We start from the raw sequence: 23,913 nt of genomic DNA, 5'->3' as shown, positions 1-23,913 counted from the left end.
TGTTGTTTTCACTAGGAAGTTTTTAATTCTCTTTACAACATCTAGCTTTGTACATGGGAGTGAGAGGTTGGTTTCTATGTGCTTCAGTTTCATAAATGTTGTTGAGGAAAGTATGAATTGGTTGGTGCAATGTGTGTTATTATTTTTGACCTTTCCCTTCAACGTTTGGAGGCATCACGAAGTTTGAACAAGTTTTTTTGATTTATTAAGCAAGTTAAATTGTATATCCACTTTACTTAAGCAACACAATTGACTAGAATACTGCACCATACAATTTCTGTTTGAGGTTTATATATATATATATATATATATATATATATATTTATATATGTTTATTACAGGTAAACAGAAAGAATCTAAAAAATAAATTACATTTTTTTAAATGCAATCTACATCGGTTGTCAGTAAAACCGATGACAACCGATGTAGATTTATGCATAAATCTACATTGGTTGTTAGCAAAATCGATGTAGATTACCTCACAGAACCAATGTAGATAATACATCCGGCCTGTAGTAGTGAAGGTAGTAGCTCCACTTGATCTCTAATCTCTAAGTTAAGACCACTAAGGAATCTAGCTACTGTGGTGGCCTCTTCCTCTTTTATACAAGCTCTTATCATATAAATCTCCATTTGTTTCCTATATTGTTCAACACTCATGTCCTTTTGTTGGACTCTTTGGAGCTTATTCACAAGTTCTCTTCCATAATAAGAAGGAATGTGTCTCCTGCTCAATGTACTCCTTAAATTATTCCAATATTGGATATGAGAGTCATTGTGGAGGCATCTCTCTCTTTCTAGAGAGGTCCACCAATACATTGCATACCCTTGAAAACTAAGGGTTGCAAGTGACACCTTTCTCTCTTCACTTACCCTATAGAAAGCAAATAGTTGCTCTACCTTCATCTCCCAATCAAGGTAGGCTTCCACATCATCCTTTGCATGGAGTTGAGGGAGATCCACCTTAGATTCCCTTGGCTTAACCATTCTCCTAGGGGTAGGTTGATAATGGTCACCTATATTAAGGCTTTCATTAAAAGATGAGTATTGGGAGTGGGTGTTTCTACTCCTCATTTTTCTTTTTATCTCATCCCTTAATTTTTCTTCCGCTTGCTTAAGTAATCTCATTTCTTCCTCAAGGACAACAAGTTGAGCCTCTCTTTCAATCTTTTCTTTTTCTTTCAAAATGACTTCTTGCTTCCTCCATAGTTTAAGTGATTTAAGCTCTTTAGCAAGGTGAGAAATACTTTTTGGAGAGCTATTACTTCACTATATTTGGATTTATGAGACATCTTAGACAAAAGAGTTTTCACACAAAAGGAATTTTGAAAACAAATATTTTTGGTGCTAGACTTAACACTTGGAGGTCTAAGTATACAAATTGAACTATGGAGGGAGGTGAGCTACAAAGAGCCACTTAATAACCAAGCCTCTTCAAGTAAAAATTACTAAATCCCCTTGTACCTTGTCTTGCACAAAACACTTTTCACAAAGATTTTTTTTTTCAAAGAGAAAATAACACACAAATTACTAAGTGTCCTAGCTGTCGTAACCCGAAAATTTCTGATCTTGCGACCTATGGTTTAGACATCCTTTTAAAAATCTCATTAATTAAGGAATTCCCGGATACCAGACTAATCCTTGATTAATGGTTTTGAAAATAGATTCATGGAGTCACTGTTAGAAAAGAATGGCACAATCCAAGAGGGGGGGGGGTGAATTGGATTCTATGACACTTTAAAAAATTTCAGAGTATTTAGGATTTTTATTTCAATTAAACTTTTCTAATAAAGAATTTTCAATGAAGTTTCTCAAAGACTTGTTATAGAAGAATGAATCCTATATGTTTTTCTTGATTAACCAACAATGGGGTTCAAAAGTAATATCAATATGTAATGCTTTGTGTAATATCAGAAGCAAATCTTAATCTCTTCCCTTTCAAGAATGTGATGATGATGATCTTTTCTCAAAACTTTTCAAAAACGTTTTTCCTTCTTGGTTTCACAAAGAAAACTCCCAAGAATGTCACAAAGACTTCACAAACACGTTTTTCTAAATTTGATTCTCAACTCTAACTCTGTTCTGAAGTTTCAAAATGGTCAAACTATTTATAAGTTTTTCAGAACCAAAGAATCGATTATTTTAAAGAATAATCGATTATTTTGTTCTTCAGATTTTTTGGAAATCCACCAAGAACAATTTAATCGATTATTTTGCTGGATAATCGATTATTCCAGAGAGTCATTTTTGGGATAATCGATTATTTCACAAATAATCGATTATTGCAGCAAGGCATCCTGTTTGCCTGTTGCTGGAATAATCGATTATATTTAATGATAATCGATTATTTTGAGTTAGTTTTCAAAACTTTGTTTTAAGTCTCAAAATAACTTCTTAACCTTTTAAACTCATCATCATACACTCCCTAATCAGATTAGATATAGATTTAGCTTATGCACACAACACACACAAAAGATAAACTTAATCAAAGCAATTTATAAACTACTCCTATTACATAACATTTTTCTTTGACTTTGTTTTTGACTTCTAAGTTGTTGATATCCTTGTCCAGCTTTGTTCCACATATTTGTTATCATCAAAACTTTTAATCTTCAGAGGTGATCTCATCAATCTCAGGCTCCCCCAATCTCAACAAAAACATGATAACCAAGCTTTAACTACTTAGTTTAATTTATTTTGGGATAAGAAAATAAACTATAAAATAAAGGCACAAAATTGTTTTTGAGATATCTTGTAAACAATCCTAATTAAAGTTGAAATGCTACACAACTAGTTAGCTACAAAATTCAAGCAAAGATTAATGTCTCATTGGAACATGGCGAGTTAAATGCTTGCTTGTTGCAACTGTTACGTGGCTGACCCTAAAAATCATGCTCTATTTCTAATTTTTTCTAAAAAGAAGTTTGCCCATTGACAACGATTGTCTTCCAATTTGGTTTCTGGCAATGGTGCAACATCATTAAAAAGCTGTAACATATAGTATAATATATTAGTTACATAAAAGTAATGAAAATAAATTAATTTAATGGTAGTAAAAGTAAAATAATTATATTACCTCAATCCAATCATTTGTTACTTCCCCTTCAATTATGTCTAACATCCAATTCATCACATAATATTCACATCCGTAACCTCCTTGTTGTTGATTACTCTAAAATGAATATTAGATTTAATTGTATAAGTAATTTTTAATTTAAGCTAATAAAAAAACATTTTAGGCATATTGAGGTTACAAATCAATTACCATGGGATAAATGCCTTCTAGGTTCTTTGGTTGTGTTGTAGATCTACCCCCTATGACATTATAGACAACCATAACACTAAAGAAAATAAATGAATGTAAGTTACATGGTTAAAATTTATAATAGAGAGTATAAAATAAATACCTATTACAAACTAAATTTTACCTTTTAATTAAATTTTTTAATTGAACATTAGGCTTACGATGCAAAGAACAAAACTAAACTGCAACATTGTTTGTAGGACAGAGAACTAATAGTTACCAATGATTTCTACATTTAGCCACAATTAGTTACACAATAGATACATAAATACACAAATTAAATGTAGTTCACAAAGATGCACTTACTGATCAACATAAGTGTAGACACCCAATTTCGTCCGGGGGCATGCAAACAACGGGACAGGACATTAGAAGGCTCAAAAGCCCAAACAAGCTAGTTTTAGAAGCCTGGAACGGGCTGTTCCAAAATCGGAACAGGTTGTTCCCAATTTGGAATGCGCCGTTCCAAGTTCCTAAAAGGGCCTAAAATCCTAGTTTGCAACGGGTTGTTCCTAAATTGGAATGAGCCGTTCCAAGATTGGAACGGGCCGTTCCAAACTCCTCAAAAAAGGGCTAAAACCTTAACTAGAACGGGTCGTTACTAAACTGGAACGAGCCGTTCCAAATTATTAAAATGGCCAAAAAATCCTTGTTTGGAACGTCCGTTCCAGTCTACCAAATTATGTGTTAATCTTATCCCTGGAACGGGCCGTTCCAATTTCAGAACGGACCGTTCCAGTTACAAAATTAAGACAGAACGGTCAGATCCAGAACGGGCCGTTCTGGAAACTTTCTGTTGCCTATAAATAGACAGCTTGGGCACAGTTCTGAGGACTCCAAAATTTCGTCCAGACTCCTTAGAGCTCGAAATTTCTCTATTTTTCTCACTCTTTCTCTCCTTTGTATTTCTTGAGATTTTGTGAGACATTGTAGTGTGAAAGGTTGCCACAAAGCACCTAAAATCTTCCTATTTAGAAGATTCAATAGAGCTCATTCAAGAAATATTTCATTTAATCTCTTTCTCTCTTTTTCATTTCTTATCTATAATAGATATTGTTATAATAAAAATAATCATGTAGACATTTTAGGGTTAATTGTATAATTTAAATTTCAAGCATGTAAATAATTATTAATAAAAGGGGATTTAATATTTCTATTATTATCATTTATAATGCTAACTTCACCATAGGGTACTAATTAAGGGCATTGTAGGGGTGCTTAATACTTTCCCTACACGTAACCGACCCCCGAACCCAATTCTGGATATCAAGGCCATTATTGAATTTTTTAAAAACCTTTTCTTTTTCCAATGTTTTTGAGTAAAACATTGGTGGCGACTCCATGAACTCATTTTTCAAAACCATTAATTAAGGATTAGTCTAGTATCCGGACATTGCTTAATTGATGAGACTTTCAAAAGTATGTATAAACCATAGGTCGCAAGATCGGAAATTTTTGGGTTGCGACAGATGGCGACTCCACTTGGGACGTTTAAGAGGGTCAGGCTCATATAAATGATGAAATTAGCATTATAAAAAATAATAATTTAAATATTTTTCCCCTTTATTTTTTTTTTGTTTTATTTGTTTGGCTTTCATATCTGTTTGCCTGTTTAAATACAGCAATTATTTGGAATAAAAAATTGTACACAATCCTTTGCACACAACAATTCCCCCTACACCCGGGGGCATGAGGGTAATAAACATAGGGAGTGGTTGATGTACGATCAGCCCAAGTTTGACCTTGGAGCCTGTGAACCTTGTCAGAAATCACACTCAAGGTGATAACCAGATTCTCTAGCCTGAAATACTGCGACAGACCTTAGAGTTTGCCAAGTAACGGCGATGGAGATACTGGGTCCCTATAATAGGGGCACCTTGGGGGCCTTAAGACCAGTGAGATTAGAACCGTCCTATACAATGCATTTTTCTCGACAGGGACCACAGACTGTGGATTTATACCGTTCATGGATGTATAATTGTTTGAGCATATGATTGTTGCATAGTTGTTTGTATAAAAAGTTCGTCTGCCTTTTGTCATAATCCCTTTCTTTTTTCTAAAAATATAGACAAAAATATAGTGAAGCGCTTATATGCTATACATATACTAGAACTGGTAGGAATAGCCAACAAAAATCAGTGCAACCTTTGTTACATCGTAAAATATTACGAAAAGGGGCACCGATGATGACCGACCTTCTAAGGATCAGTGTAACCTTTGTCATATCGTAAGATATTACGAAAAGGGACACCTACCTTCATAAGGGCAAGCGTCATCCTGTCAGGAATTTTCTTCAGTAGGTCTATAAATAAGCGTAATAGAAATCCATTATTATCCCTCGAAGGTGGGTTCTCAACACTCTGTACTCACAATAACCCAAAAAAGAAAGGCTATGGAGTCACTAATGGAAAGGAACCGCGAGCTGAATGAAGAGTTTAGGCAACTCAAGGAGCAAATGGCTCGAATGTGCGAAACCATGAGCAAGCTCCAACATGATGACAACAGCGCTAGTCACGTAGGAGACGCCTCCAAGGATCACCTAAATGCTTTGGAAGAGAGGTTAAGAGCGGTGGAAGGTCATAGCTTTGACATTCAGGAGGCTGCTAAAATGTGCTTAGTACAAGATATCCAATTCCCGCCCAAGTTCAAAAGTCCTAACTTCCAAAAGTATACAGGATCCAGTTGCCCCAAAATGCATCTGATGATGTACTACCAGAAGATGGCTGCCCATGTGGACAATGAGAAGCTCCTGATGCACTGCTTTCAGGAAAGCTTATCAGATGCAGCCCTCAACTGGTACATGCATGATGGAGGACCATCCAAGGAAGAGGAATACATGAAGGCCATTGGACCTTTGACAAGGTCCATGGTAAGGAAGCTAGAAGAGACATCTAAGGAGGAGGTGCTTCTTAGACCCTTGCTCACCATGAGCATTGTGTACTTTTCTCCTTAGTAGTATCTTGAGTAGTCCCATTGTATATATTGTATATAGTAGACTTTGTATAGGATTGTTTTGCCTTTGTATTTTGGAGGCACCTTTTTCTTTTTAGAAGTAGGCATAGGAGTGGCATTAGTAGACTAAAGTGTGCTCCTAGCATTTTAGCCAAATGTGGTCTTAGGATAAAGCTTTTACATATTGGACTCATTTAACTCCTAATTTTTCATAGATTTGCTTTAGCTAGGTTCCATTCACATTGAATGAACCTAACTAAACCAAATGAACCATTTTCAAACCGGGTGGAGTTAAATGAAACCAATCAAAACCGTCCACACCTTTGTGTTCACACCTTGTGTTCACATTGGTGCACACTTGGCCAAATGCTTGGACCTCTTTTCTCTCCTACACAAGGGCGGTTTAGGAAGGCTCAACCATGGTTCTTAGTGAACTATGGTCTAGCCTTTTCTTGCTCCCTAAGTTGGACGGACCCAACCATGGTTCCTAGTGAACCATGGTCTAGTCTAGCTTAACCCCTAGGTGGCCACGCCTATATAGCCTCAAATTTTCACTTGTATAACACTTTTGGCATTAATGAGAATTGAGTATTCAGACTAGAGATCAGATTTCTCTCCTCCCAAAGGTCCTAAACCTCTTTGTGCAAAACCAATCTCTTATCACTTTTTCCAAAGACAAGTGTGGCGGGTTGAAGAATGCTTATCCCTTCACCAAGAGTGGCGCATTCTTGAGAGGCTTCTCCACCATCTTAAGGTGGCCGTGAGGTTCCTCCCTCCATTGGAGCCTTACACAAGCATTGGAAGGATTCTAGGAGCCAAAGATCTAGGGAGAGACTTGAAGGAAGCTACATCAATCCGGCCCCCTCCAAAGTTCTTCCATCATTTGGTATCATGAGCTAGGACTCCAAGTAATCCGATTCCTTTGCTTTCTTTCTTTTCTTTTGCATGTCTTGAATCATCTTGGTAGAGTCTTGTTGCTGTTCTCCTTGTCTTCTTTTTCCTTTTTGAGTCTTGGTATGTTCTTGGAGTGATTCTTGTGTCACATTTATAAATCTATAGAATTCACTCACATTGTCTTGCTTTTCTTGGTTCATTTTTGATAATTCTTGTGAATCAATCTTGGTATGTGCTGTAGGTACTCTTTGTTTGTCTTTCTATATGAATTAGGATTGTTTTTATCTTCTTTTGAATTCCTATGGTATTCGGTCTTAAAAGAAAGTTCAAGAAAGAAACAAGAATGCATGCTTTTTCTTTTTGTAATCTACTAGTTTTGTCATTAGTTGTCATGTGTAGTTCTTTTTTTGTCATTGCATCCGTGTTGTCCCATTTTTCTTTTTCAATCTTGTTCAATGAAAGCCTGTTCTTGAATGTGTCATTGCTGGTTGCATGATTAAATCATTCTTAGAGTGCTCACCAATTAATTCCTATGCATGTTATTAGACCTAACATGTTCTAGAGTCATTTTTGTGAAATTCTTTGCTATTAGTTTCATAGCAATATATGACCAGCAATTCTGTGGTGTGTCTTGTGCTTGCTTTGATTAAAGAAAAATTGAGAAAGAAGTGCATAGAAAACGCCTATTAAGTGTGCTAAAAGAAGTGACAAAACTAGTCACAAAAGTGCTGAAAATTTTTGGTCTAAAAGTGCACTTGTATTTTCTTCTCTTCTTTCTCTCCTTTTCTCCACTTGTTTTGGAAACCTTTTTTTGATGTAATTGGCCTCTGTCCAGTGCTTAATATTCTGTGTTTAAAGGAAAGAAAAGAAAGAAAAAGATTTCAAAAAGCAAAGAAAAAGAAAAAGAAAGCAAAAGAAAAGAAACTAGAAAAATTCAAGCTGAAAATTTGACAATTTTGTAGCACTTGGCCTAGTGAATTTGTGTGAATTTTTCATGCGGTTTCCTTCTCTTTACAGTGGCTGAAAAGAACTTTTAAATCATCATAGCATTGCACAAAATTTTATTTTGGTTTTTGTAATCAAATCTAGTGCCATTCTTAGGCAATTCTTTTGAGTGCTAGCCTTGAAATTAGCCTTATTTGTTGCTTTGTGTCTTCTTTGGCTCTCTTTGTTTGTCACATCAATTCCCATGAGAGTTTTGCCTATCCTAAATTGTGCTTTTCAGTTTTACTTCTTTGGATTCTTTCCTCTCTTGTGTTGCTTGCTAAACTTGGTGAAACTATAAGCCTTGTTCAATCTATTACACTTGGAAGGAAGGTATAATTGAGGCATATTGGTTGACCTCAAAGGAGCTTAGCCTTGAAGGAGGATTGAGGTACAAACTGCTGAGTGAAACACCTTTTTGGAGGCTAACTTGTTTGCTCATTTTGCAGCCAAGACTTGCTTGAATTTTCAGGTACATTCTAGTGCAAAGTGGTGGCGGTTTTGAGTGGAGTTTGGTGGCGGCTTTGGTGCCTTTTGGTGGCGGCCTTAGTGGCAATTTTGTGGCTGTTTGAAGACCTTGAAAAGGATTTGATTCCAGCCAATTTGGGGCACATCCCTGGACTAGAGGCTGTCCCAAACTGTCCAGCTATTTTGGTGGAAGAGTGGCCAAGAAGAACTTTTGTTTTGTATTGCTTATTTGAGTTGTAATTTCATCACTTAGCTTGAATAGTTTTGTGTCAATTTTCTTTGTATTCAACTTGCATTTAGGGGTGGCTGTTTGGACATTAAGTAAGCTCCCCCACCTCCTAAATAGTCCTACTTAATTTCTATTAGCCTCGATTAGTGCTTGTGGAAGGGTCCCCAAAGGCTTTAAGTGCCACCTTGGGCTTCCACTAGGAACCGGCTAGATTTAGTTTTAGCTTTCATAAACCGGATTTCTAGGTTGGTGAAAGTGTCCCAAAAAGCCTTAGGTGCTACTTGGACTTTCACCTTAGGATAAGCGACTAGTATATGCTTTATTTGCTTTCATTTTAATTGTTTAGCTCCTAGGTTCGTTTAGAAGGCTTCTTTTGCCTACTAAGGGTTTCGTGCACACACACACACTACTTTACTTGTCTTGTGTGGAACTTTGTTTTGTAAGAAAAGTACAAAGGGGTTTAGTAATTTCCACTTGAAGAGGCTTGGTTATTAAGTGGCTCCTTGTAGCTCACCTCCCTTGATAGTGCAACTTGTATACTTAGACCTCTAAGTACTTAGTACTACACCAAAAAAAAAAAAAAAAAAAAAAAAAAAAAAACTACAAGCTTTTGTGAAAACTTTTATCACTCACTTTGCAATTTTCAAAGACTTGTGAAAACCTTTTACCTTGCAAAAATGAGTGATCATTCTCATAATAGTAGTGTGCATGGTCATCACTCCCCTAAGAGCCATAAGAGTACTAAGGAAGAACTTAGGGAACTTAAGGAATACATTAGAAAAAAAGAACTAGAAAATGAAAAAAACAATGAAACAATTAGAGAGTTGTTAAATAAACTTGTTGTGGGTGAGACTAGCAAACCCCACGGCCATGAGGGTCATGGACCTTCTAGGCCCAAAGGCTATCACTCGCACACACATTCACTAACAAGTGAAGGGTTGCATAGTAGTCATCATGATGATGGTTACTACCAAAGACCCCCTAGGCACCATAGGCCTAAGCATGAAACAACTCCTAAAGAACCTAGGTTTGACCTTCCTCCCTTCCATGGCAAGGATAGTGTGGATGACTATTTAGATTGGGAGATGAAGGTTGAACAACTCTTCACTTGCCACAATGTAGGTGAAGACCGAAAGGTTCCCATGGCTACTCTTAGCTTTCAAGGGTATGCCATGTATTGGTGGACTTCCCTAGTTAGAGAAAAACAAATTCATCATGAGCCTCCAATCCAATATTGGAATGAGCTAAGGAGTGCCTTGAGGAGAAGGCACATTCCTCCATACTTTGAGAGGGAGTTAATGGACAAGCTCCAAAGACTCCAACAAAGAAATTTGAGTGTTGAGGAATATAGGCAACAAATGGAGTTGCTTATGATGAGAGCGGGAATTAGGGAGGAAGAAAGAACCACCATAGCTAGGTTTCAAAGTGGCTTAAACCTAGAGATTAGGGATAAAGTTGAGCTATTGCCCTATAGAGACCTAAATGAACTAGTTCAACTTTGTGTGAGGGTAGAACAACAATTAAAAAGAAAACCTAGTTTTAGGAAGGAAACTACCCCCTACCCTAAGAAAGACTTCAAGAAGGAGGGTACCCCCTCCTATTCAAAGGATAAGTCACTAAAAGAGAAACCTAAGGAAAGACCTTCCCATGATACTAGGACTAGCTCCATAAAATGTTTTAAGTGCTTAGGAAGGGGACACATAGCTTCCCAATGCCCTACAAAAAAAACCATGATCATTAGGGGCAATGAGATCCTAAGTGAGGAGAGCACTTCATCTTCTTCATCCTCCTCAAGTGAAGAAGACGAAAGCCATAGTTCTAGTGAGGAAGCACCATGTGAGGGTGATCTATTAATTGCCCATAGATTGTTGACTAACCAACTTAAGGAACAAGACCGATCACAACGAGAGAATCTCTTTCATTCTAGATGCAAGATTTTCAAGAAAACATGTTCTCTCATTGTTGATAGTGGCTCTTGTAACAATTTTGTAAGCCAAAGGTTAGTTGATAAGCTTAACTTGACTACTATAGCCCATCCTAAATCTTACAAACTCCAGTGGCTTAATGAGGATGGACCTATAGAAGTCAAAGATCAAGTAAATGTGCCCTTTTCCATTGGGAAGTACAAAGATGAAATTTTATGTGATATCATTCCCATGGATGCAAGTCATATTTTACTTGGTAGACCGTGGCAACATGATAGACAAGCCATCCATGATGGTGTCACCAATAAGATCCGCCTAGTCCATCTAGGTAAAAAGCATACCTTGATCCCTCTTACACCTTCCCAAGTGTTAGAAGATCAAGTATTTATGAAATCAAAAAAAAGTAAAGAGGAGAAAAAGAAGGTTCTAGAGTTGGAGGGTAGTGTCTCCTCCAAGGAAATTGTTCCTAGAAGTCAATTTTTAATAAAACATTCTATCAAGAAATGTCTTCTAGTTGAACAACCTCTTCACCTTCTTAAAACTAAAAAGACACTACTCTTGGAAAAGAGTAAGGAGGATAGTGTCTCCTCCAAAAATCTTATGCAAAAGGAAAGTCACTTTTTAATTCAAAATAATTGTAAAAAGACTTTTCTTCTTCATAAAGAATTTAGCTCTTTTTCTACTGCTGCCACAACCTTAGAGCTTAAGATCCACCACCTAAATATTTTTGAAAATAATGGATCTCAAGTTCTTAGTCTTGTGAAGAAGAAGTGGACTTCACCTAGTTCTACTTCTTATGCTACTACTTTGGTGGTGCCCAAAGTAGACGGCCATTGTCTATTTAGGACTTCTCCTACTTTAGTTGTTCTAATAAAGCACCCAACCTTTGGTTTATATTGTTTATCAGATACATCTCATGGTGTCTTATTTTCTACTTTTGATCTTAAGGGAAGTTCAAACTTCTTTGAACTTAATTTTACTACTTCCCTTCAAGACCAAATTAGATTCTATGACTTTTCTAAACTCTTTACACCCTCTTCCTTGATGTATCTAACATATAATATGATCAAGGGTTGTCTAGGTAGTTTCCTTATTATATTCACTTTATTTTCTTGTAGAAGCCTAGGTTACTACATAGGGTACTTTAGGCAAGATATCTTGGTATATAGGACTACTTCATTAGTTTGTTATAGTTTTAGCACTTTAACATTTTTAGGATTTAGTTTTACACTCAGACTACACTATAGTGAGGATCCTATTCTTATAGAACCCATCCTTCCTAGTCTAAGGATCCTTGCTAGGACAATAGAAGGAATTCCTCATAGGGTGCACTTTCCACATATGTTATATGAATATGTCATCCCTAATACTTTATTTCTTATTTTCATTGTAGGTGATGCTATCTTTGTGGAAGGACCACTGGATTTGAGGACAAATCCTTTCGAAGGGGGAGGGTATGATGGAAATCTAATCCCCAAGGATCCCTTTGGAAGAAGTAAGACCAAGAAGGGTGAAGGGTGATCCAAGGATGCTCACACATGAAGACCATTAGGCCTCTAACTAGGTCTATGGTTAGGAGGCTAGAGGAGGCTTCTATAGAGGAGGGAATACTAACATGGATGATGAAGAGGTAGATCTGAGGACAGATCCTTCCCATGAAGGAGGGTATGATGGAGGACCATCCAAGGAAGAGGAATACATGAAGGCCATTGGACCTTTGACAAGGTCCATGGTAAGGAAGCTAGAAGAGACATCTAAGGAGGAGGTGCTTCTTAGACCCTTGCTCACCATGAGCATTGTGTACTTTTCTCCTTAGTAGTATCTTGAGTAGTCCCATTGTATATATTGTATATAGTAGACTTTGTATAGGATTGTTTTGCCTTTGTATTTTGGAGGCACCTTTTTCTTTTTAGAAGTAGGCATAGGAGTGGCATTAGTAGACTAAAGTGTGCTCCTAGCATTTTAGCCAAATGTGGTCTTAGGATAAAGCTTTTACATATTGGACTCATTTAACTCCTAATTTTTCATAGATTTGCTTTAGCTAGGTTCCATTCACATTGAATGAACCTAACTAAACCAAATGAACCATTTTCAAACCGGGTGGAGTTAAATGAAACCAATCAAAACCGTCCACACCTTTGTGTTCACACCTTGTGTTCACATTGGTGCACACTTGGCCAAATGCTTGGACCTCTTTTCTCTCCTACACAAGGGCGGTTTAGGAAGGCTCAACCATGGTTCTTAGTGAACCATGGTCTAGCCTTTTCTTGCTCCCTAAGTTGGACGGACCCAACCATGGTTCCTAGTGAACCATGGTCTAGTCTAGCTTAACCCCTAGGTGGCCACGCCTATATAGCCTCAAATTTTCACTTGTATAACACTTTTGGCATTAATGAGAATTGAGTATTCAGATTAGAGATCAGATTTCTCTCCTCCCAAAGGTCCTAAACCTCTTTGTGCAAAACCAATCTCTTATCACTTTTTCCAAAGACAAGTGTGGCGGGTTGAAGAATGCTTATCCCTTCACCAAGAGTGGCGCATTCTTGAGAGGCTTCTCCACCATCTTAAGGTGGCCGTGAGGTTCCTCCCTCCATTGGAGCCTTACACAAGCATTGGAAGGATTCTAGGAGCCAAAGATCTAGGGAGAGACTTGAAGGAAGCTACATCAATCCGGCCCCCTCCAAAGTTCTTCCATCAATGCAGCTGGAGGGAGGAAAGATCCAGACATGGAAGCAGCTCGCTGACGCTTTCTTGCAGCGATACAAGTATAATATTGATCTTGTTCCTGACAGGTTTGATCTGCAAGGGTTAAGCAAGAAGGGGGATGAAACTTTCAAACCGTATGCACAGCGGTGGAGGGAGCTGGCTGCATCAAGTCTTTAACTAGCCCTTATTATGATAAGTTGATAGGGAATACCTTGACCCTTTTTGCCGACATAGTCACCATAGGTGAAAGGGTTGAACAAGGCTTGAAGAGCGGGAGAATAGGAAAGACACCGGCAAGCTACAATCCCAAGAAGTCCTACGGGAAGAAAAAGGAAGAAGGAGTTAACGCTGTTACCATAACTATTGGCATCCCCAACAATCGAGGCACGTCCCAATCAGAACCGTGGAAAGAGAAGGCAATGGATAAGATTCTTACCACCTATTCGAAACTACTTCCTAAAGTCTTGGAAGCCTTGATGCTGGTACGACTTCCGCTGCTGAAAAGATTCAATCCCCCCTTTCCTACATGGTACAATCCCAAGGAGCGATGTGATTATCACTCCGGTTCCCCGGGGCATTCTGTGGAATGATGCAGGGCCCTCAAACTACGAGTACAGGGGCTTATCAATGCTGGATGGTTGAAATTCGACACCAACACACCTAGTGTTGATAATCAACCCTTCCCCAAGCACGAAGACTAAAAGCCTTGAAATGGTGTTGTTGGAAGGCCGCCTAAATAGGGATGACCATTAGGGATTCGTGTTTTATGTTATCACGAGTTTATTATTTCACTATTTTTTAACCAACAACTCTGCCCAAGGTTATGAGTTTCCACAATAAAGGGCGTGTAATGAATTTGTTTCTTTTATAATAAAATACGTCATTTAGAAATTGTGTCTATCCTATTTTCTCTCTTTATTTTCTTCTTTTCGTCATTGTCGCCACCGGCCCGAAACGGGCTTTCGGCATTCGCGAAGGATGGTTGGACTCTTTTATTTGTTTAAAAATATGGATTGCTAGAATGACTTATTCTCAAACTGAGACCTTGTCAAACGAGCAATTTTATTAAAAGGCTCACCAATCCATGTTAATCCCAAGCGGGACCCTCCATGGATTAGCGGTTTTCATAAAAAGGAAGGGTTCATGGAGTCGCCACCAATGTTTTACTCAAAACATTGGAAAAAGAAGTTTAAGGCAATCGATTCAAAAATCGACTTCGGCCATTACAACCAGAGTCGGGTAAGGGAGTCGGTTACGCGTGGGGAAGGTGTTAGCACCCCACAGCGCCCCTTTCGGGTTCCCTATGACAGATTATTTAAAAATAATAGTGCAAAATTACTAAATTACCCCTATTTATTCTAAGCAATTATAAATTAACTATCTACATGATGACAGTTTAAATATGTACACACAGAAAGCGGTAAAACAAGGGACTTTAAAGATATAAACCTTTGAAGCGTGCTTTCTTATATATCTTGACAGAAATTGGGAAGCGTTTTGGCGTTCCCTCCCTCTACAAGACCGCTCGCTCCCTCCTATAAAATTTTAACTATGGAAATCCGGAGGATTTCCCTTCGACTAGGTTCGAGACTCAAGCAAATGGCTCGTGACTCAAGAACTTCGTCGGATCAACTCTCCGAGTGATTTCTAGGCAGAGCACTGCTCAAAAAAACCCAGAATACTCAAGAAGAGGGTTAAAACTCAGTGTGAAAGTGTCAAATGACGTCCAATTGACGTCATATTTATAGGGATGAGGCTCAATACGGTCTCTGGGGGTCAATGCGGTCCATATTGAAGTTTTGAACTACAATACGGCCGTATTGAATTCAATACGGCCGTATTGAAGTTCAAAAAACCTCAATACGGCCGTATTGAAGTTCAGTGCAGCCGTATTGAAGTTCAGTGCAGCCGTATTGAATTCAATGCAGCCGTATTGAAGTTCAGAAACTTCAATACGGCCGTATTGAGTTCAGTGCGGCCGTATTGAAGTTCAAAATGTTCAATACGGCCGTACTGAACCTCTGGGAGCCCGTATTGGGCTTCATTCCTCCCACTTTTCTTATTTTAGCTATCCTAAGACCTCTAGACCTATAGAGAACCCTCCTTGGGCCTTCTGGAAGTCCTTCTGGCTGATCTTCCTTCAGTCTTCGAGAGTCTTCAAGCTTTATTTCCGACCCGGACAATTTTAGGGGTCTACAGTCATCTATGCATTAAAATTATAAACCTAAATACAGAACCTAGTGAACATGGCTGAAGGAAACAAAGTTGAGAAAAATCTAAACTTGTGTGATGTATCGCTGGAGCATGAGGAGAATCTATCCCCCAAAATGCAAAGGTTGATGGACCAAGAAAATCATATAATCCAGCCCTATCAAGAGGAAGTTGAGCAGATTAATCTAGAGCAAGGAGATGATAGAAAGGAAATATCAATCGACACGAGGATGGCAAAGGAGGTCAAGAACCAATTGATCGACCTCTTGAAGGAATACATCGATGTCTTTGCTTGGTCTTATCACGACATGCCAAGATTAGACCGTGAAATTGTTGAACACAAATTGCCCATAAAAATGGGATTCCTCCGGTAAAGCAGAAACTTCGAAGGATCAAACCTGAGTGGTCCCTCAAAATAAAGGAAGAAGTCCAAAAACAACTAGATGTTGGGTTTTTGGTCGTATCTCGGTATCCTGAATGGCTTGCAAACATAGTGCCCGTACTAAAGAAGAATGGGAAGATGCGAGTTTGTGTGGACTATCGAGATCTAAATCGAGCTAGTCCTAAAGACGACTTCCCACTACCACACATTGATGTGCTCGTAGACAACACATCTACGAATACAATTTTCTCATTTATGGATGGATATTCGGGATATAACTAGATCAAGATGGCCATCGAAGATCAAGAGAAGACTTCTTTCATGTCGCCACCCGCCGAAACGGACATTGGCATTCGCGACGATGGTCGGACTCTTTTTAGTTTTGAAAAATGATGGATTGTTAGAACGACTTATTCTCAAACTGAGACCTCATCGAACTAACAATTTTGTTAAATAATTCTCACCAATCCGTATTAATCCCAAACGGGACCCTCCATGGATTAGTGGTTTTCACAAAAAGGGGTTCTTGGAGTCGCCACCAATGTTTTACTCAAAACATTGGAAAAAGACATAAGGCAATTGATTTTCGCAAATCAACTTTGGCCATTACAACCAGAGTTTGGGTAAGGGAGTCGATTACGTGTGGGGAAGCGGGCTTTTATATATTCAAAAAGGAGTTAGGAGGCTTTTTGGCGCTCCTTCCCACTACACGTTCGCTCGCTCCTTTCCCTAAAAATAAATATTAACTATGGAAATCAAAGAGATTTCCCTTCGACTTGTTCGAGTCTCAAGCCAAAGGCTCGTGAACTCAAGAACTTAGTCGGATCAGCTCTCGGAGAGATTTCTAGGGCAGAGAATAGCTCAAAAACCCAAGAATACTCAGCAAGAGGGTGGAGAAATGCTCCAAATGTGTGGAAGGACGAGCCAATGACGTCCTATTTATAGGATTGAGGCGCAGTACGGCCTAAGGAGTCAATACGGCCCGTACTGAGTTTTTGAACTACAGTACGGCCGTACTGAATTCAGTACGGCCGTACTGAAGTTCAAAAACTTCAGTACGGCCGTATTGATTTCATTATGGCCGTATTGTAGTTCAAATGGCTCAGTACGGCCGTACTGAACCTCTAGGAGGGCGTATTGAGCTCCAATCCTCACACACCCTTATTCTAAGCTACTCTAGGGGTCTACAACTGCCCCCCCTTTACTTAGTCGAACGACTTTTTTTGCTGTACCGGTTGACAAGTAAAGGAGTTGACCCAATTGTCCGGGGAGTAAGCCATCCTTCCGACTTGTAGTGTCTTCAGGTGGGAAAGTTGTTGAGTAGCCTCTCCAGGTTGAGTTTGCCCTCTCCAGGGTGAGTATTAGTCGTCGCCTCTCCAGGCTCGTGCATACCTCGGTGTTTCTGACGACCTCGGTAGCGTGAATTTGCCCTCTCCAGGGTCTGCATGCCTCCGTGTTTCTGACGACGTTGGCAGCTGCATACCTCCGTGTTTCTGACGATGTCGGTAGCTGAGTATTAGTCGTCGCCTCTCCAGGCTCGTGCATACCTCGGTGTTTCTGACGACCTCGGTAGCGTGAGTTTGCCCTCTCCAGGGTCTGCATGCCTTCGTGTTTCTGACGACGTTGGCAGCTGCATACCTCCGTGTTTCTGACGACGTCGGTAGTTGAGTATTAGTCGTCGCCTCTCCAGGCTCGTGCATACCTCGGTGTTTCTGACGACCTCGGTAGCCTGAGTTTGCCCTCTCCAGGGTCTGCTTGCCTCCGTGTTTCTGACGACGTTGGCAGCGGCATACCTCCGTGTTTCTGACGACGTCGGTAGCTGAGTATTAGTGGTCGCCTCTCCAGGCTCGTGCATACCTCGGTGTTTCTGACGACCTCGGTAGCGTGAGTTTGCCCTCTCCAGGGTCTGCATGCCTCCGTGTTTCTGATGATGTTGGCAGCTGCATACCTCCGTGTTTCTGACGACGTCGGTAGTTGAGTATTAGTCGTCGCCTCTCCAGGCTCGTGCATACCTCGGTGTTTCTGACGACCTCGGTAGCGTGAGTTTGCCCTCTCCAGGGTCTCCATGCCTCCGTGTTTCTGACGACGTTGGCAGCTGCATACCTCTGTGTTTCTGACGACGTCTATAGCTGAGTATTATTCGTCGCCTCTCCAGGCTCGTGCATACCTCGGTGTTTCTGACGACCTCGGTAGCGTGAGTTTGCCCTCTCCAGGGATTTGTGATGATTTTTTCTCCACAGTCCATGATGCTGCTTCGACGGTTGTTTTTGATTTTGGTGCCGCTGAGGGCTGGATAACGCAGGGATCCGTCTAGAGGATGTGCAGTTACTCATAGGTTCTTGTGTCCCAACTTTCCATTGCGTAGTTGGTGCCCACTGGGGAAATTCTGATTCCTTGGGGATGCAGACACAAAGATGCTCTTTCTGAGGTGAGCGATGCCTTATGATTGGCTGACGTCCTTTCGACGTTGGTGGAGTATCCCGGTTATCCTTATTCGGGTGACTTTTTTGATTTTCTGGTTTTGTTGCCTCTGCGTAGGCTGTTATCCGCTGGGGGATTCTGTCGTATTGATCTTGATTGGCCTCTTCTGTTAGGCGGATTATCTTGACGTTCGGTGTTTAGCTGAATACCGAATTCTGCTTGGGGAATGGTTATTGATCTTTTCGGATTTTCTCTTTTTGAAGGAGTGCCTCTGAGTAGGCGAATGGGGATTCAGGATCTTATGTATCCCAGAGTATTATTTAGAAAGCCTCTTCAGGCTTAGCTTCACTCGTCGCTCGAGTTGGAAAGCTATCTTCCACTGAGGAAGTCTAAGTCCTTTGACTCAGATATTTTGTTTGGATGATCATGCTTCCATTGGGGAATCTTGCTGATCTTGCTCTGATAGCTTTCACTAGGAATTCGGCCCAAGAGTGCAAGCTGAGATGTCTCTGGGGAGTATTATTTCGGCAAGTCTCTCCAGGCTTAGTTATTCTGTACGATTGTTGGATTTTCTGAATTTTTTGCCTTTTTTGTCGATTTCGGCTTTTTCGGCTTTTTCTGTACAGAAATTAAAGTACTAAAGAATTTTGAACTCGAAAGTGGAAAATTTAATTAATCAAACGGAATGAAATTTGTACAATGATGATAAAAAGAGTGGGGCACAGCCCAATCAATCAAAATAAACAAAAAGCAGGAAAACACAGCAAATGGCCGGTCTTCATTCCTCTGCCGGTGGATCCTGTGGAGGGTCTGGGAAGCGACGATGCAGCCAGACTGACAGGTTGTCAAAATCCTGTCTCAGGGCGTCAATGTTGTGCTGCACATTGTCGAATCGGGCGTCGATGCTCTGCTGCAACGCGTCGAAACGAGCATCAAAGTAGGCCCTGTCTTGCTGCGAGGTGTCGGCCTCTGTCTGCGGGTCCCCTTCACCCGGGAGCTCGATGTTCTCGAAAAGCTCACTGAAGGTGTCGTGGGTGGTCGCACGTACATATTGCCTCCCTGCCTTAGCAATGATCTTCATATTGAGCAGGGTGGCAACATTGATAGGCTTGGGCGCCAACTCCCCCGCATCTACGCCATCAGGGCACCCCCAAGTCTCGGCGAGTCGTGAAAGAAACGTAGAGACCAAAATGTATCCTCGCCGAGTGTCGCTGCCCTCTCTTGCCCCCAGATTCTTTATATGCTCGAGAAAAAAGAATCCGGGGTTGGCCTTCTGCCTGGTGGCCATGCAGTAAAGAGCTAGCAGATTCTGCCGCGTTACTGACTCTGGACTCTTCAGTCTGGCGTGGATGGAGCCGGTGATCAGCTTGTGGCAAATCCGGAGCGCAGTCGGGAGCCGGGTACCCTTTACTCCAGCGTGATAATCCATCTGACCCGTGAACTCTCTCCACATCTCGGTCGGGGTCAGATTATCAGGGCACTCACAGACGGCGTCCCGATATTCCAACTGATCGGCTCGCCGAAAGAAACCAGCCTGGACGTTGAATTCATCCAGTGTCAGGGAGCGGTATCCTCCCTTCATCCAGAAGTCTACAGAGTAGACCGTTGCACCGTAGCTGTTCGTCGACTCTGTGACACCGACGGTAGCCAGAAATTCCTTTGTCGCGGTCGGATAGATCTTAGGGTGGGGATCAAGGAGGAACCCCCATCCTATGGCATCGATGTAGCCTCTGACCTCATCTTCCCATTCCATTGCCCGAAGGATGCTGAAGTCGAGCACCCTCGACGGCTGGAAGACGAATGACTCGAGGAAATCCAACCTCTCTTGGTGCCGCGCGGTCATTTCAAGTTGCGCAGGGACCCTCTGCCTCTTCCTTGAAGACTCGGCCATTTTTTCGGAATCGGAGGGATCTCAAACACACTCACAGATAAAGTATGCAGAGGAATGAAGATGTTGTGATGAATGAGAGGAGGAGGGACGTATTTATAGAAAAAATTAGGTCAGTACGACCCATACTGAATTCAGTACGGCCGTACTGATCTTACTGTTGATGTACAAAAGAATGGGCCAATACGGGCCGTATTGAATTCAATACGCCCGTATTGGTGTGGACGTTATGGCCAATACGGCCGTATTCATTTCAGTACGCCCGTATTGAGTTGAAAATTTGTTCATAACCCTAATTTTAGTACGGGCGTACTGAACATGGTACGGGCGCATTGTTTTTTCTGAAGTTCATTTTTTTTTTCAATAAACAGAGAATAAGTGTTCTTCCAGTACACCTATCATCTGTATGCATGTATGCGGTATGATGCACCTAATTCTATTTGATTTATTTTTCAAAAGAATTAACCGATGCGTTTCTTTGCTTGGATTTTTGCCATTCCTCTAGACGGGCTGTGCGCTGCCGATTTCTGTAACCGAGGAATGATGCGTGTTATATCGAGATTGGTGTCATCAACCCAGTGATCCTTCTCTTCCTTTAGAAGACGTATCAACCTTCCTATTGACCACTATATCTCCATGTTTCCACTAGATTATTCTAAAATCGTTTGGGACAAGAGAAAAGAAAGGAAAGATATTTTTGTTCAAAAGTTTGTGTTTTAGAGGGGATTATTATTGTTTTGAAAAAGGTTTTTGTAAGAATGGCTGGCCAAGGTAGGCTCATGTGTTTAGGCTTGTTTGATTAAACACTTATGAAGTTAAGAAAGTCTTGTTATTGACGTTGTGATTCGACAACTTAGATAGTTTCCCTTGAACCTTTCTTTTTGAATTCAGCTCATGGTACCATCATGGATTTCTTTTGCTTTTTGATTGTCCTTATTTTTTCCTAAAGCACCCCTTTGTGGCGTCTCAGCGGACCTTTGTTTTTGTTCATTTTTTGCAACCCTAATTTTTGCCTAGGTCACCCTTTCGTGGGATTCCTAGCGGGTTCTTTGCTCTTATTTTTGCGCAGCCCCCTTTTTGGGTTTCCTGCCGAGCTTTTTTTGTTTTTAGGATTTTGTCCTTAAAGGATTTCTTTTTTATCCATGATGGCACTTGTCGAGGCTAAGGAAAGGTGCTCCAAGTTGTCACACACACTTCCACATAAAAATGATGCGGGTTTATTGTTATTAAGACGATTTTAACCTCATTCATGCTTATTCAAACAGGGTTAAAAATAATGTGGTCTAGAAATTTATTGCAAGCAAGAAAAGAAACAATAAGAACTAATAAAGAACGATTTTATTATAATTCTAGCGGAAACATGTGCCCTATCGAGGCTCGGGGGTCGGGCTGTCCCCGAGGAGTGATCTCTAACAGTCATCAGGTCTATACATCCCTATCGGAAGAAGAAAAGCACTTGATAACGACGACCGGCCTTGACGCTTGTGAACCAACCTTCCTAAAGATCTGGCTTAAAGAACGTCGAGAAGGATCTTGGTTCCTCTTCGTCCTTTGATCTTTATTAGGGTTGTATCCTAACCCTTGTTTCCCCGGATTATCCTTAATAATGGGTAGCTCGGGAATTCCTTGGGAATCCTTGCCAAGTCCTTGTCCAGGCAAGTATCCGTTCTTGGTGAGCATGTAGGCTACCTTCTTCATTTCTCGGGGAAACGTTTCGACATTGGCAATCTCCAATGCTTGGAAGGCGGTCTCTAGAGCTTCCTCTGCTGCATCCACGTAAGGTATGGCAGATGGCTTGCTGATGAGTATGTCATCTTCGGCTTGTACGGTCACCAGCTTGTCACCCACTATGAATTTGACTTTCTAGTGGAGCGTAGAGGGAACAACTTTCGCATCATGAATCCAAGGTCGGCCGAGGAGACAGCTGTACGCGGGAGTAATGTCCATCACTTGAAATTCGACATTAAAGATGGTGGGTCCAATTTGGATTGGAAGATTGATTTCTCCCACCACTTCTCTTTTAGAACCGTCGAAAGCTCGGACGATCATGTTGCTCGGGCGCATTTGGATTCCCTTGATTGCCACTTGATCAAACGTTCTTTTTGGCATCACATTCAAGGAAGATCCATTATCCACCAAGACTTTAGCGATGTGATATTCCTTGCACTTTACAGAGATGTGCAAGGGCTTGTTGTGATTCGGTTCCTCAGCGGGGATTTCTTCATCGGTGAAAGTGAGGTGATCATTAGCCGTGATGTGACTAACAATCCCCTCAAACTTGTCTTGGGAGATAGTGTGCGACACGTACGTGATGGAAGCTAAATGAAGAAGGTTGATGTTCTCCACTTGTTCCATGCTTGGACCGTGATGCTTTGAGGTTATCTTCTTTAAATTCCGGAAATCTCCATTGAAGAAGCTTCAAAGGAGGTGAAGTCTATGGAGGAGGTTCGGTTACTTCTCTGGGATGGAGAAATTTGATGAACCAAAGCAAGGTTGAAGGAACCTTGATGAAAACCTAGGAGGAATAGGTTCTCACGGATTTTGGTGACTCTTGATTGAGAGAAAATTCAGAAGTTGATTTCTCATATATGTAAAAAGTGAGTACAAGTGTAGGAAAATCAAATATATAGGGAATAGTAGCTTGTAGGAGAAGTTATCCCTAACCATGGTTCATTAAGAACCATGGTAGGATTAACTTAAACTCCTACGGTTTAGCTAGCTTCTAGGAGAAGCTAAACCTTGACCATGGTTCTTTTAGGAACCAAGGTAAGGTTAAGCTAACCTTGCTTGAGTTTAGAAGCTTGCAAGACAAGCTTCAAACACAAGTAAGAATGCTTGAAAAATTCGGCCAAGGAAGTAAGCTAGGCGGCCCATGGTTCAAATTGCTCCTTGATTTAATTTGAAATTCTTTGATTTGGTTTAGTTAGGTTCATCATATGATGATGAAACCTAGCTAAATCAAATCTATGAAAAATTAGGAGCAAAATGAGTCCAATATGTAAAATTTTGCCTAGGCCCAACTCTGGCCCAATTTCTAAGCACACTCCCTAACTTTGCTAAATGTCACCCCCTATTTCCTACTGAAAAATAAAGAATGAGTGTGTCAACTAGGGAGGTTAAATGGAGTTAAACTCTCCAAGTAACCTACCTCAAAATCAATATACAAACACTAGAAAAAGCTAGTAAAGTGCCTCACAAATACAAAGGCAAAAATAACCCATACACAAGACTATGTATAAACTGTACAATATAAACAAGTAGAACTAAGGCCTTCTCTTCATGATAGAGCATTCCATGTGAAGATTATCTTGGGCCTGACAAGCCCATTAGTCTTCTCTAGATCCAGCTCTTCCTGTATCCTCCTAGCCATAGCTCTGGTCACTGGGCCCTTGGCCCATGGTCTATCATCCCCTCCTTCTTGAGAAGGATTTGTCCTCAAATCTGTAGGTTCATCTTCTTCACCATGTCGCCACCGGCCCGAAACGGGCTTTCGGCATTCGCGAAGGATGGTTGGACTCTTTTATTTGTTTAAAAATATGGATTGCTAGA

The sequence above is a fragment of the Cajanus cajan genome, chromosome 9 (assembly GCF_000230855.2).
Source record: "Cajanus cajan strain Asha chromosome 9, NIPB_CcT2T_4, whole genome shotgun sequence".
Taxonomy (NCBI): Eukaryota; Viridiplantae; Streptophyta; class Magnoliopsida; order Fabales; family Fabaceae; genus Cajanus; species Cajanus cajan.
This window is presented reverse-complemented; position numbering follows the sequence as displayed.